The 16,414-nt window shown below is 43.0% G+C and overlaps 1 protein-coding gene across 1 annotated transcript in view; it reads left to right on the top strand.

Annotated features, from left to right (window-relative positions):
- The window catches only part of EBF2 (EBF transcription factor 2), a 206,427-nt gene that overhangs the window by 163,008 nt on the left and 27,005 nt on the right, over positions 1 to 16,414 (top strand). The window lies entirely within an intron of this gene.

Here is a 16,414-nt window from a genome sequence, read left to right as displayed (position 1 = left end):
CTGTTTTCATGATGCTGATAAAGACATACCTGAGACTGGGTAATCTGTAAAGAAAAGGAGGTTCAATGGACTCATAGTTCCATGTGGGTGGGGAGGCCTCACAATCATGGCAGAAAGCAAAAGGCACATCTTATGGCGACAGACAAGAGAGAAAATGAGAGCCAAGCCAGAGAGGAAACCCCTTATAAAATCATCAGATCTCATAAGACTTACTACCATGAGAACAGTGTGGGGGAAAGTGCCCTCATGATTCAATTATCTCCCACCAGGTCCTCCCACACCACATGGGAATTATGGGAGCTACAATTCAAGATGAGACTTGGGTGGAGACACAGCCAAACCATATCAGTGTGGGAGGGAAAGAAAGCATAAAACAGCTTAAAAGCCTTATAGAACCTAGAGTAGTCAAATTCATACAGACAGAAAGTCAAATGGTGGGTACCAAGGGTTAAGGGAGGGGAAATTGAGGATTTGTTTAATGGGTCCAGAGATTCAGTTTTGCAAGACAAAAGGAGTTCTGGAATGGATGGTGATGATGGTTGTACAACAGTGTGAGCTGCTTAGGCTGACTGAACTGTACATTAACAGTGAGTAAGATGGTAAATTGTATGTTATGTGTGTTTTACCACAGTTTTTTAAAGTTAAAAAAAAAAAAAAAAAAGCCTTGTAAGGGAGTTTGGACTTGACTTGGCAGGAAATAAGGAGGCATTGAGGGTTTCTTTGCAGGGAAGGGTAACTCAAAGATACTGTCTTCCAAAAAAGAAATGCTGTTGATGTAAAGACTGAGTTAATTGGGGGAACAATCAGGGGCAGGAAGATTAATGAGGTATTATACTTTGACAGAGAAAATAAAGAGTATAGAGAAAGAAATATATAAACCAAGAAAATGTAGCAGGCATATTATACATTTTTAATAATATTATGTTAGAGATACTATAGTCTCTCATTTGCACTCAGATTCCTACTCTTGGTAAAGTGTCAATGTCTGGCTAGCTATCAATTAGGAGTAGATAGAGGTAATTTTTAGGTTTATGTATTTAAAATTTAGCCTTTGAATTTTCTGTCCTGAGATAAGCAGGACAGAATTAACATCTCAGGTGTTATTTTCTGTGGATCTATGGGAGATTCTATTGCAGTCACAAAAAAAAGTACTGTTCCAGCTCCCAAAGGGATATAGTTCATCTATTCATTCAAACTAGTATTTATGACCTGCCTGCCATGGGCTGGCACAGCTCTAAGCTCTGAGGTATAGAAGGGAGGAAGGTCATCATAAAGCTTGTATTATAGAGGGGAAGACAGGCAAGAAAGGAAATAAGTGATATAATTTCAGATAGTGAGAAGTGAGGGAAGGAGAGTGAGGGAGGGTTGGGCAGTCTGGTCAGGGAGGCCTGTAGGAGGAGGGGACATGGAGCGGAGACCTGAATCCCAGGATGGGGCCAGCTGTGGCAATCCATCCCCGCTTCTTTCCTTCTTCCTCTGTCCTCCTCTCCTCTCCATCCACATTGCCTTCCTCCATCCCAGGAGCTCCCTGGGACTGGGTTTTCTGTTTGGTTCACTGGTGTTCACTGGAACAGTGCCTAGCGGTCCATGAATCTGAGTGCGGGGTTGTCCCAGGTAGAGGGTACAGCAAGATTACAGGTCGCAAAGTGGGAGGGAGTCTGGTGCTGCTGGGGAAGAGCAAGAATACTGGCATGGATGGAGAGGAGTCAGTGGGGAAGAGAGTGATGGGAGATGAGGTGGGAAATTCAGGCAGGGCAAAGACTTCGGATGGGAAGACATGGAAGGTGTTGAGCAGAGGAGCGACCAGCATCTAGACAGGATTTAAAGCCACAGGACTGGATGAGATCACCATGCAAGAGTGGAGAAGTCCAAATATGGCGCCTTGGAACACCAGTATGCAGGATTAAAGATGGCAGGAGGAACCTGGGAAGGAGCCTGAGAAGGAGTGGTCAGGGGAGAAGGAAACCAGGAGCGTGGGCTGCCCCTGAAGTCAGGTGGAGAGTGAGTCTAGTAGTGTAGACACTTTCTGAATGTAGAGCTTCTGGTGTCTCTAGGGTTTCAAAAGACACCCCTGGACTGTGGGTGATGGAGCTGGTCTATAAGGAGATGGATAGGTATCATAACAAACACATATTTACGTATTTGTAGCCAATCCTCAACTCTGTATTGAAGTATAGAACAATCTCAATAATCAGTAGGGCCATAGATGTAGACATTCAGAGCCAGGTGTTGTGTACGTGTGTGTGTGTGTGTGTGTGTGTGTACATGTGTAAACTTCCTCTGAATCCAGAGGTCCTCACCTTTGGCCACACTTTCAGTTATCAGTGCCTAGGTCAAACCGCAGACCAATTAGATATGAATTTCTGAAGGTAGGACCCAGGTAGCAGTGTTACTCATTTATTTACTCAACAAGCATGTGCTCTAAACACACGAAACCAATAATATCGGTACACCTCTATCAGCCTACAGTTCTAAAATGGGAGGTGACAAAAGTAAAGAAAGAATGCGAGATGGCTGCTGTTACACAACAATAATTAGATTCAGCCCCTAAAATAAAAAAGGGTGATAGGGACACTATTCAGGGAGTGACTAGCTTTGGGGAATCAGGGAAGGCTTCCCAGAGGAGGTAGCAATAGGTGACATTTTTGAAGCAAAGTAGGAATTTGCCAGACAGAATGAGGAGGCTGTGGTCTACAGATCTTGGAAACATAGTACCTAGCAAAACAGGAGCCTACACACTTGTGAAAATAACTGATGTTAAGCTACATGTAAATTCAAGTAATTTTAGAGGCGAAGGGACTATGAAGATCATCTGGTCAAAGACCCTCCTTTGCAGAAGAGAAAACTGAAACCTAAGCACAGGTGATTTGCTATTAATTGCCCATTGAATTAAAGATGGCATTAGAACAAAGATTCAGGCCTCCGGCCAGCCTGCCTCGTGTCTTTCTGATACTACTTTAGCAAGTTGTATTAGAAAATAGCCCTGTTTCCTTCATCTGCTGAGACATTAGTGACTTTTGCATGGAGCGTGTATTTACTGAGCAATGCACGCCGTGCTCAACATTGAGCTCTGTGCTGGGGCTAGAGAAGTCAAACCAGTGTCTCCTACCTTCCTGACATTACAACATGCTGACGTAAAGGTGCACTGCCCATGCTCTGGAATTAGAGACCTGGACTCATAGCGTGGCTTCCCTCCTGAATTTGTTCTTGAATCTTGGGCAAGTGACTTACCCTCCTTTTCCCCCCATTTATAAAATGGGCTACCTACAGAGCCAAGGACTAAATGATACAGTGCATGGCAACTGTGGTGGGCTGGCAAAGGTTTAACAAGGGGCTCTCCAGGGAGGAGGCGACTTTCTTTTTTAAAGCATGGGTTTATGCTATTTGCCGATTTCCATGGTCAGATATTCTCACCGTGGCAGATTTCAAGCCACCACTCAAGTAGCTCACAACCTTCCTGAAAACTTCACCACCTGCCTTCACAAGCTGGTAGTCAGGTCTCTTCATGGAAAGTACCTGGGATAGAGAGTGGATAGGATGGCTCATATCTTAATAGTCAAAAAGTGGCTTATTGTTTTTATTCTTATTATTACTGAAATGGGAAAAGTTCCCTCCTCCCTCTCACAGGGCGGACGATGGGGGTATGGCTCGCTTCTTCAGTGCCCCACTGCTCACATCTCTAGGGGAGCATACAGACAGGAAAGCTGTGGGACCCCACGGCAGTGTCTAGGGGTGAATCTTTACAGCTGAAGCCCCAGTTGATGTGTGTTATAGGCAGCTTGTACTAGTCAGCTCAATTAGACCCCTGCCTTATCACAAGGACAGAGGGCTTTCCTATCCCAGTGTTCTTGCCTGGGTGTACCAGAAGAATCAGATCACACCTGGGCTTGGAGAATGAGTGCAAGGTTTTATCAAGGGGAGGTAGCTCTCAGCGGATGGGGAAGCCAGAAGGGAGATGGTTTTCCTCTGGCCTCCCAGCAGTCCAGGCTCTCCTCCTACTGCCCCAGCAAATTCTGTGTTGTCCTGCGTGTCGGTGGCCTGCAAGTGTGCCGGTGCCTATCGGTGAGTTCTTCTGGATGTCCAGCCGCCCAGGTGTTCCTCCGCTGATGTGTGTCTGCCTTCTAGGGTCTCAGGGTTTTTATAGGCACAGGATGGGGGCATGGAAGGCCAGGATGGTCTTGGAAAATGCAACATTTCTGCAGCTAAACAAAAATGCCTGTCCTCACCTAGGTCCATGGGCACAGGCTCAGGGTGGAGCCCTAGCCAGGGACTATGCTCTCCTCTACCCAGCACTTCCCTTCCTGCTTCCACATCATTTAAAGGTCCACGCCTTTCCCTTCCTAGCACTTCCATATCATTACCATTAGCTTTATCAGCATGGAGACTGACTTGAACAAGAAATTGCAAACCTGATGAGGACTAAAAGGAGTTGTATAGGATGCTGGGAATATATGCCCAGGGAACTGAGCCTCCTTAAACTGAGGTGATGGGGAGGATTTAGAATAGACCAGAGGAAACAGTATGTGCAAAGGCCCTGGGGTGGGCAAGAACATGGGATATATTTTATGAACAGAGCAGAAAGAATGAGTTCAAGAGAGGCTGCATTCAAGCTGCAAGGGAGGGCAGGGGCCAGATCACAACAAGGCTCGTTTTTCTCAGCTCTTCCCCAAGTGCCATGGGAAGCTTTGGGAATATTGCCACCATCAGATTTGCCTTTTAAAAGGTCATTCTGGCTATAGTACAGAGGATGGCTTGAGAGCCAGGGTGGATGCAGGGAGGTCACTTGGAGGCCAGTGGGGTGGTCCAGGCCAGAGATGATGGTAGCTTGGAGCAGACTGCTGGCAGTGGGGATAAGCAGAAGTGGATAAAATTTAGGAGGTAGCATTGACACAACTTGATGATTGATTGGATGGGGTGAAGGTTGGGGAGGGCAGGGAAGGGTTCAACGCTCAGGTTTCAGAGTTGAAAAATTGGGTGGGTATAGTTTAGAAAGTGATTTTTTTTAAAGGTATAACATGCTAAGGGAGTTCAGAGGAAGGACAAAATACTTCCAGCTGGTGGAGAGGTGGGAAGATTTAATATTGTAAAGATGCCGATTAATGAATACATTTAACACAGTGCCAATCAAAATACCAACAAAATGTTTGGGGAAACGTTACAAAAGTTCACCTGGGAAGGAAAGGTGCTAAAAGAGGATTTTGAAAAATGAGCGGGCCTTGCCCTGCCAGACATTAAAACCTATTTTAAGTTTCAATAATTAAAAGAATATGGGGCTTTGTAGGAGCGTATAGAAATGTCATGCAACAGAGGAGAAAATTTAAAAAATAAACACTTTGCACACATTAAGGGTATAAATACTTAGATGTTAGTAGGTGAGGGAAGCCAGGTCAGGTCAATGTGGAAAAGATGGAAGGCTTAACAAATGTGTTGAGCCAACTAGTCAAGCATTAAAAAATTAGATTTTAAATTTCATAGCATATAAACTAAAATGTATTCAAATTAAATATTTTCTATTAAAAATGTAGACATTTCAAATGATGATAGATTTAAAAAATAATTATTGTTTGAAGCCTTGTGAACATTAAGGCTGAAGACAGGCACCATCCAGCAAAAGATGTGACTACGTAAAAGGAAAATGCTTGTCAGTGTGCCAGGAATTAAAGGGAAAGGACAAACGGAGAGCATATTTGCTCTGCATGACCTATTATCTTCAGTAAAAAAGGTTTATTCCTTTATTCAGCAAAAGCTTACTTTGTGCCTACTATTTATTAGCCACTATGTTGTACATTGTGGAAAAAGAGGAGAACGTGCAGTTTAATTTCTAGGTACCTTAAAAATTAACAAGGAAAAGACGAATACCCAAATAGAAAGCTATCAATGAACATCAAGAGTTAAATTCAGGAAGGAAGATGAGTAAACAATAAACATATTGTAATAAAAAATCCCAGCCACATTAATAATCAAATAAATGCAAATTGAGGAAACAAGAAGATCATCTTTTTTTTCCCCTATCAAGTTAGCAAGGATTTTCTTTTAAACAAATGAAAATACTCAGGTTGGCAAAATTCAAAGACAATGGGGACTTTCTAAGATACTACTGAAGGAATGTAAATCTGATAAGAGAAAACCGAAAAGTACTAAGCTTGAAGATGGATGCACCCTTTGACTCTACAATTCTGCTTCTAGGAAGGTCCACCTAGGAAATAATTGAGTTTGCTGGAAGACTGTTCATGGGAGTTTATTGTAATGAGAAATTGAAAATATCCTCATTGTACTTAGGGGATTCATTAAACAAATAATGAAACATCTATACATTTTTGAAGACACTGAAAATAATGCCATGGATGGATATTTATTTACATGAAAGGCATCTGTGACGTGGGTTTTAAAGAAGCTTTAAAACAGTCTGCATAATATGACCCAATTTTTAGGTGTATGAAAAATGAGTAGTTTTACAAACAACCCTAGTAGAGTTCAGAATCACGCATGCCGAGGTGTTAACAATGTTGGTTTCTCAGTGTTGTTGTTATTTAAATTTTTTTTTAGGTTGCTTACTTGTTTCTATTAGTTACTAATATAATTTAAGTTTAAAATTAAAAGAATAAAGTATGACACAGTATAGTGTCACACATTTAAATACTGAAACAGTGCATATTAATAAACTTGACTTTTTAGGTACAAAGTATTTCCAGCCTGATAGTTGATGGTGCTTCTTCCAGAAACTGCCTTTGAGAAGGAAGGGCCTTCTCTGATGGTCAGCGTGAGGAGGGGAGAGACTCAGGAGTTTCTTTGTTCACAGAGAAAGAAGAAACCAAAAATACCAGTGCCATGAAGGATAGCTCAGGAGTCCGGCCAGTCCCTAGAAAAACTTCCATCCTGATGTTCCTGAGCAAAGTACCACTTGGGTTCGTAGACAGGAAGTTGATGTCATCCATGGAGGGTTCTAGACCCCACAGGAAATGGGTTGGTGGCCTCCTGTCTTTCCCACTGAATAGGCAGCTACTGACATGAAAGGCCAATTTCGTCTTAATCCAGAATCAGTGGCTTCTGCAGGCACCTGCAGATAGGCTGTTCTACTTCAGAGCTGCATCCTCACTCCGGTCATCTGGAGAGCCACGGCCCCTTCCCCAGGAGAAGGACATAGCCCTCCTGTCTTTCCAGCCATCCTGACGCACTGACCCATACACTCTGGATGCCTGGGGTGCTTCACTGCAGGACAGTGCTCCGAGGCTGCTATAGGCCTAGACAAAGCACTCAGCTTCAATGGCAAGGTGGACAAAAAGTCAGTCTGATTCTGTAGGAAAAGGCAAAACTTGAAACCCAGAGGGTTTTAAAAGGTGCAGAGTGAGTGCTGTGAGCAGGATGGGGTCTGAGAGGAGAGCATTGGACCAGCCAGAACCGCTGCCTTCAGGGGCTGGCCGTGTGGTCCACAGCTTGTGCCTACTTTCATCAGGTCGCTGACCTCTCTGAGCCTCATTTCCATCCTCTGTAAAGCTCTCGTGTCAATTATGCTGTTACCCGAGGGTGCCTCCCTAATTTGGCTAACCATAAGAATCATGCTTGGTGCCATTCCAGACAACACCAAATCATACTCTTCTGACAGGGTCTGGGAATCCGTATTTTAAACAAAGAAATGAGTTTGGGAAACCTAAGTTCTGTTCCTGAGGCTGTTGGAGAGGCTTTCTGGCTTATAAAGCACTCTACCCATGGGAGGGTTCTTATGAGACTGGGTCCTTTCTCCAGGAACATAATAGTAGTGGTCGTAAAAGTTCTCTGGAGCCTCCCGCAGGAGTCTGCCTCTAGAAAGTTCTACCTAAGAGAACCTTTCCTCCTTCCACCCCTGCCCCACTGCACACACTCTGTGGTCCATAGTCCAGCTGTTGACATTTTCTGTATCCAAGGATGCACCATGACAGAGCCAAGCCTATTAGGTGTACCTGGTTAATTAGCCAAACCCCCATGGTTGCTGCTGCCAACCACAGCACGAACAACATCGGGGCTCTAAAAAACAACACATTTTCTTTGCACATGTGACTTTGCAAGTCTATTTTCCGCCAACCGTGATTTGCTATTGTGAAACTTGGTGCTGCACAACTGAGAGAGCCATGTGAGAACAGGGGTCATGAGGGAAAGTCCAGTTGCCCCTTTCTGGCTTGAGACCTGAAGGCGGTATGCCAGCCTAGGTGGAGAGGAAAGGAGATCCTTTTTTTTCCTCACAGACTTTTCCATAGAGAACTGGCTATGCAGAAAAATCATCCTAGTAGGGGTGCCCAATAGAACCACAGTGACTGTGCTGGGACTTCTTGGCCGTCTTGACTTTAGGTGGCAGTGAGTATGCAGGGAGAGGATAACAGAGCATGGTATCTGGGGGTGGAATTGCCATTGTCTCTAATTGTGAAATCTGCACCAACCACAGAATCCAGGGCAAAACAGTGCGTGAGGACATGGGAGTAAATGAGCACAGCTTTTCAGAACCTGGGCTGCACATTGGACAGCTGGTTAAGAAGTCTTCTATAAGTTCTATCATAAGACAGAATAATAAGCAAAAATGATGACAGTAGTTCAATAATCACATCTGTCATCTATTAAGCACGTAAGGCAAGGAAGGCTCTGTCCCATACAGGCTCTGAGTATCACCACCTTTGTGATGACAGTTCTATGAGTATCTCAACTTCATAGCTGAGACGCTGTTACTTAGAGAAATTAAGTCATTTGCCTAAGATCACCAAGCTATGATGAATCCTAGATGACTTATTCTAAAGTTCTTCTTTTAACACCTAACCTGTACTACTTCCTAATTCTGTTCAGTTTATTAGAAAAAAGGATACCAAGGCCATCTGTTTGGTCTTGCCTGGTTTTACTTGGCAGATGACACCTTGGCTCTCTGGCTGTTACTCTGGAGAGGTGCACGGGAAATAGGCCGTGGCCAGAAGAAAAGGCAAAACTTGAAACCTAGAGGGTTTTAAAAGGTGCAGAGTGAGTGCCGTGGACAGTGAGCATGAAGGAGTTCTCAGAAGACGCCTTACCTGGGCCCTGATTTTCAGATTGCAATATGGGAATATTTCTTGCTACTCTTTTGAGAGTGTCTGGGAATCTGTATTTTATTTAATTTACATTTTAAGTTTTAAGTTCTGGGATACATGTGCAGGACGTGCAGTTATGTTACATAGGTTTACGTGTGCCATGGTGGTTTGCTGCACAGATCGACCCATCACCTAGGTATTAAGCCCTGCATGAATTAGCTATTTGTCCTGATGCTCTCCCTTCCCCTCCCCACAGATGGTGCGTGTTGTTCCCCTCCCTGTGTCCATGTGTTCTCATGGTTCCACTCCCACTTATGAGTGAGAACATGTGGTGGTTGATTTTCTGTTTCTGTGTTAGTTTGCTAAGGATGATAGCTTCCAGTTTCATTCATGTCCCTGAAAAGGACATGCTGTCATTCCTTTTTATGGCTGCATAGTATTCCATGGCGTATATATACCACATTTTCGTTATCCAGTCTATCATTGATGGGCATTTGGGTTGGTTCCAAGTCTTTGCTTTTGTGAATATGCTTCAACAAACATACATATGCATGTATCTTTATAATAGAATGATTTATATTCCTTTGGGCATATACCAAGTAATGGGATTGCTAAGTCAAATGGTAATTCTCGTTCTAGATCCTTGAGTAATCACCACACTGTCTTCCACAGTGGTTCAACTAATTTAGGGAATGTGTATTTTAAACAAAGAAACAAGTTTGTAAGCCCTAAGTTCTGCTTTTGAGGCTGTTGCAGAGACTTTTTGGCTTATAAAGCACCTCACCCCTGGGGACATTCTTATGAGACTGGGTCCTTTCACTGTGAACACAATAGTAATGCTTGCTCTTAGGTGGAACTTTCTAGAAGACTCAAAAAGCAGGAGTCATGAAGGGGAGGCTCCAGTCAACATGATGTGCTAGACCCAGAGTCTGTGAAGTGCCTTGAATTCTTTAGAAGTCATAGAAATTATCCTTTCTACGAATAACTGAAGTTGCAGGAGGCAGAGAAATATGAACTCCACGTTTTTATTAAACTTGAGAGAACTTGGCACTGGGACAGGCTCTTGTATAGAAGAGAGCCGATGATAGAGTGAAGAGGCAGAGATTTGCATTCCAACTTTCAGGAACAACAACTATTTGTGCCATTTTTCTAAGCTAAAAACATGGGGATATACTTACCCCATCAGAAAGATAAAATTATATACATATACAAAGGTATTTATGGATATCAGTATAAAAATACAAGCACAATTCACTGTTGTAAGCATCCGGTGGGAGGAGACATGCAGCTCTGGGAAGCTCTGGGTGGCGTCCTCTCTCATTGCTGTTGGACCTGTGCCTGGTTTCTTTGTATGTCTTCCGGAAAATGTGGATTCTTCTTGAAAGACCTACCACATCGTGCCATGAGTATCTCAATCTCGATTAGAAACCAGGTTTTTGCAGGAGACAGAGAAGTCCAAGGCCGTGTGAGAATATGGACTCACATAGAGGGTCACAAGGAAGCAGGTATTAAAAGGTGGAAGCCAGACGCCATGGTTCCCACCTAACATTCCAGTACTTTGAGAGGTTGAGGCCAGAATATCACTTGAGGCTGGGAGTTTGAAACCAACCCAGGCAAGATCTTGTCTCTAAAAATAAAAATAAAAATAAATGGCCAGGCTGGTGGTGCAGGCCTGTAGTCCCAGCTGTTGGGAGCCCAAGGTGGGAGAAATGCTTGTGCCCAGGAGATTGAGGCTGCGGTGAGCTGTGATTGTACCACTGTACTCCAGCCTGGATGACAAAGGGAAACCTTGTTTCTTACATAAATAATTAATAAAAAAAAAACCCAGAGGTCTTTTTAGGAAAAATAAATAAATAAAAAATAAAAGGTGGACTGAAGGAGTAGAAGAGATTGCCCGTGCCCCAGTTGGCCCAGGTGCACGCAGAGTAGGTACTTGACAAGGTGGAAGGAGAACTTCAAGGTCTACACAGACAACCTGCTAACTGAGACGCACCAAGAAACCAAAGAATTCATGCTAACTAACCCCTTCCCCAGAATACTTCTTATCTTTTACTTTAGCAAAAACATTTTTTTTTTTTCTGTTCATTATTTGGGAGAAAGTATTCATCAACAGGATTAGGGCAAGAGCAGGCAGCAGCTGGGAGGAAAAGTTAGAAGCCTAAGTTTTTCTGCACACCTCCAAGTAATACCCCAAACAGCCTCCTCCCCAAGGCTCTGCGCGAATTGTGGGGCCTGTCTTCATAAAGCTGCGCTGCACAGATGTGCAAACTGGATTTCAAATGTTAATAGCTCATCCACTTTGCATTTTTTTCCCCAGTATAGCATTATCCTGGAAAAAAAAATCCCATTGAAGAAATGAATCTGATTTTTAGTTAAAAATACCCAATTCAGACATCAGAAACTGGCCCGAGTACAACTATTCCCTGTTCAAAGTGGAGACAGGTTGAGTCAATAGCTCTCCTGGCAGCCTGCACTTTTACCAGGTTGCCTCCACTCCCACCTCTTGTGAAACTCAGATACATCATTCAGCTGAGTCTGAGGAATGATGTGTCCATGGCCAGCCCCAGAATAGGGGGCTGCTGTTTCACTAGAGACATCCCAGCCTCTTAATGGACTGGCGTGCTCAGGTATAATATTCTAAATACACATTACAGAGAGCAAGAATGTATTTATAACTGCTCCGTTGTGGCATTTAGATTTACCCTTGAAATTTATCTTTAATTTTTACAGTTGTCTCCTTAACCATGTATATTATTCCCTTCTTCAAACAATCTGTCTTGCTGCTGCAGTTTTTCTGGAAACCAAAGTGTAATTAAATATTAAATTAATATTTCATTTAAAATTAAATATCAGAGGCTTCGGTCTAATCTTCCGCTTGTGCACTGTTGCTTCTCTTCTGTATTCCTGTTCCTGTGTCCACAAAGGCAGCTCCTGCCTCTTAATAATGTGTTTCTATATTATCTTTGTTCCTTTTTGTTTTTAAATTGGTGACACTGAACTTTTGCTACATTGAAACAAATGGATGTGGGGAGAGATTTCAATGTAGCGGAGGTTAATGACAACTTAATTCAACAGCCCTTGACTTCAGCTCCACCCATCTCTACTCCTCAGAGAAGAAAGCCGCTGCTTCCAATCAGTGATAGCCTTAGAATCATGAAATGTAAAAGTTTGAAAGCGGTCTTTGAAGCCATTTACCCCAATCCTTTGTCTTTGCAGAGAAATAAACCAAAGCCTTACCTGGCCAAGTGACCCAGTGAAGGTGGTGTCATTTGTTAGTGCTGGGAACTAAGAGAGAGCCCAAGCTAGGACCAGCTTTATCCCATCATACCATCATATGCAATGAAAAACTTAGAAGCCTCTAAGTGTGAATTTAATATAGCCTTTGAATGCTGAACACATGAGGAATAGGGCAGAAGGGAGATGGCTGGACAAGGAAATTGAGAAGAGAACAGGAGGGAGGGCGAAGGGAACCAAAATCCTAGCACACGGAAGACAGACTGTGGGAATGAACAAGTGGGAGCAAAGTACTATGTAAGGGAAGAGGACGGAGATGTCCTAAAGAGGCATGATGGCAGAAGCTTGTCTGTGTTTATCTAAATTCCTCCCAAAGCCAGATCGTTTCACGCCTTCTTGCACTGTCAACAGAGAGTAATTGTCCTTGGCCAAAGCCAGTGGCAGGTATTGTTAAAGCATGTTTTCTCTTCTATTGCTGGTCAATGTCTATCTTCTGGTCTTGTGTTTATATGGCAGTCACATGATACAGATTTAAGTTTTTTTTTTTTTTTTTTTTTCTTCTTAGAATGCAAAGAAAACCTTTCAGTGGTTTTCTTTATTGTTGGAGAAAGTTGGAATTTAGAGTTAGGGCTGTAGGGATCCTCCAGTTCTGTGGGTGTCACCCTTAGAAGACCAGACCATGGGCTCTGTGAACATTGGATAAAGTGAAGCTCCTTTTCTGCAGATAAAGCACAGATGAACAAACACATGGCTAGGCTTAGAATTTCTTTGTTTCTTTTTCTTTACTTTTCTTTTTTTTTTGAGACCGAGTCTTGTTCTGTCGCCAGGCTGGAGTGCAGTGGTGCCATCTGGGCTCACTGCAATCTCTGCCTCCTGGGTTCAAGTGGTTCTCCTGCCTCAGCCTCCTGAATAGCTGAGACTGTAGGCACATACCACCATGACCAGCAAATTTTTGTATTTTTAGTAGAGATGGGGTTTCACCATGCTGGCCAGGATGAGAATTTCCACTTTTATTGGCCTCCTGATGACCATCTACAGACTCCATGGTAATCTTAGCATCCAAGGGAAGACTCACTGGTGAGTAAAGTTGCAACCGAGACCAGTGGTGTGATCCGCCAACATCCCCAGAGTGGCAGCCAAATTGATCAGATCTTCCCTCACCCATCTTCTTCTTCTCTCATATTTTTTGCAAAAAAAAGCAACCAGGACTTGATGTTGCTATCTTTGTGATCAGTACCCCTGCTGGTCAAGAGCATCAGTGAGCTCCAGCCTGCAATGTCAAGGCCGTAATTGTTAAGGCTGAGCAGGGTTCTAACAAAGAGCCCCCTTTCCATGTTAGCCAGTGTCGCCTTCATTTTTGTAAAACAGAAGTAGAAGCATAAGATGGGGTAAGCATTATCTGCTCCCTGTGCCTCCTCTTAAGGAAAGAAAATTAAAACCATATAGAATTTTATATCTCACTAATCCTTTGGGAAAATTAATATTGAGCACCAGCCAGCTTTTTTTTTTTAAAGAGTGGTTCCCAGTAGATATTTTTAGTTAAATACTATTTACTTAAAAAAAAAACATTCACACATTGCTTATAGTTTATATCTATTTATTGGGTCCAAGATATATGTAAGTAATCTCATATATTATACTTGCAATCAAAATGAGAAATGGCACATGAGATCCAGGCTCTCAAGAGAAATATTATGAAATCTCAAGGTATTGATGAAAGTTTTTCAAGGCTGATCCAAATGGGATTTAGATTCTGTGGCAGTTGAAATGTGTATTATTAAACTCCTTAAGCAAACCCGAATGACTCCCAGTGGAGGATTAAGACATTCTATGTATAGCAAAGACGAAATTCTCATGTCTGAGTTTTCTCTATTGAATTCCCTCTTGATTAGCTTCTGTAATATTTAACTTCATGCCATGCCATAATTATTTAATAAAAGGTAAATATAAATTATATTTCAGTGGGGCTATGACCTTTTACCTTAATGTTATATTACTAAAGAAAGACATAGATAAATAGAGCCTATAGATTGAAGCATATTTTTAATTTACTCTGTTTTTGGCTTGCCAGCACGTCTCTATATCCCTGTCAGCCAAAGGGTTGGCAGAACTTCACAGCATCCCTGCACTCCATGTGGTAGGCGAGGTTGTAAATATACACTGATGATGGCAGTTAATGGCCTGGTTGGCCCTTGGAGACAGTCTTGGTGCTGGTCTTGGGCACCTCATTAGCTAACTGAGCTTTGCTTGGCTCACACCAGGGCTGAAAAGCCAGAGAACTCCCAGGGAAGTGGGGAAGGGGAGGGAGGAAGCTGGGATTCAAGGTGAAGCTGAATCTAAAAGACTCAAAAGCAACTGGTCAGTTGGGAAGTCAGTCTGGAACCAAAGAGTTGTCAAACCCGATCATGTCTTAAAGGCTGAGGTCCCTCTTATGGTTTAGTGTTGGCTAAACAGAGCTCAAGTGTGTTAACCTTCATGATTTCTACTTCCAATGAGCATTTGATTAAATGAAATTCTGTGTGTGTGTATGTGTGAGTGTGATTATTCCCTGTCTGTGTAGAAAACTGTGTTTTCCTGTCCCCTGTCTCACTTGGATACGCACAAGATGTTTCCCATAGTTGATGCCGATGAAGTCTGGGAGGGACCTACTAAGAAACAACATAAAAATAGACAGTCGTGCCTTATCTATTTATTCAGTTTAAAACATGAATTGCTAACCCAGTGTGGTCAATACTCTGCCAGGTCTAATTCGGGAGCTGGGGAGGGGAGGACAGGCAAGAGAAACCAGACATGACCCTGTGTCCTGGTGGTTTGCAGTCTGGTCGGGAGAACAATGAGTGCAAATGTGTGACCAATTATATTAAAGAAAAACTCATCTCCATCCCACCTGTGTGCACTGATTAGAGCCCAGCTCCAGAGAATTCCTCTGTGAGCAGCAGGAAAGACCAAGGGATAAGGAGGGTGGTGGTGGGGGTCCCTGGCTGGACCCCCCACAGTGCTCTTAGGAGAGGTAGAGCACTTGACAGTGTGGGTGGCAGCCACACAGATGAAAAGGGACAAGGACAGAAATAGACACAGGGATGGGTTAGATTTTCTACCTAATGGGATATCTGTTTAGCTTGTATTCAGCACGTTGTGAGTGTACCCATATCTACAATTTTCCTCTTTTCTCTGTCTATGAAAATCTGCACTTTGGGTAATGAAATTGTGCATATTTCCCAAAAAAAAAAAAAAAAATTAGGTAATGACGAATTTTGAGAATTTCATCATCAAATCTGTTTGCCCTGCAGCACCAGGCAGCTCTTTGTGTTTGCTGGTTGATACCACATGGGGTCTCCTTCTGGTCTCAGTGACGAAGTCAGGCAACCCAGGCAGGGCTTCATTCATGCTCTTGCATCTGTAGCTCTTCACTTGAAGCTGGGGAGGAAGCCCAGAGGGGGATGGAAGGATCATCGTCTCTGGTTCCGCAGTAGGAAAGGTTAAGAGCATAGGCTTTGGAGTTAGAGAAGCAGGATACAGATCCCACCTTCACCACTTGAGACTGCATTGAAATTGGGGATAAAACCCACATCACAGGGTTGCAACCAGAATCGAATGAGCTATTGTATCTAAAAGACTTAGCAGAGTACTCATAACATAGTAAGGCTTCAGTATGTCCTAATGGTGGTAATAATGGTTTTCATTATTGCATATTACCACCACTAAAAATCACATTAGTAAAGAAAAAGACTTCCCAAATTGCTGACAATGCTAAGTGGAAGAAAAGAAGTTTACAGAATGATTCTACTTAAACATACAGCTGTTCTTGCATGTGTTTCTAGGTAAGATGGTCTTGTGAGTGCAAGTGCTTAATTGGCCCTTGCCCCCAGAATATATTAGAGGATACTTTCAGGAAAACCTAAAAATAAAGGAAATCTGGTATTAATGCTTTAAGCTAGGCTAAAGTCATTAAAATGCCAGAAATTTTGCACTATTGTTCTGGCATGTACAGAGAGGGTTGTACTGGTGGATATGTGAGCTCCAGCTTGCCTCATCATTCCCCCTTAGGAAGGAACATCAGGGCAAGGAAGTGATGGAGGAGACCCCCAACAGCCACCCTCGGGCTCCCTAGTCCCCACCTTGAGGAGTGAGAACTAGTGGCATAAGCAGAAAGTTGA

The sequence above is a fragment of the Aotus nancymaae genome, unplaced genomic scaffold (genome assembly GCF_030222135.1).
Source record: "Aotus nancymaae isolate 86718 unplaced genomic scaffold, 86718_ANA_hifiasm-v0.15.2.pri h1tg000079l, whole genome shotgun sequence".
NCBI classification, from domain to species: domain Eukaryota; kingdom Metazoa; phylum Chordata; class Mammalia; order Primates; family Aotidae; genus Aotus; species Aotus nancymaae.
This window is presented reverse-complemented; position numbering and strand designations above follow the sequence as displayed.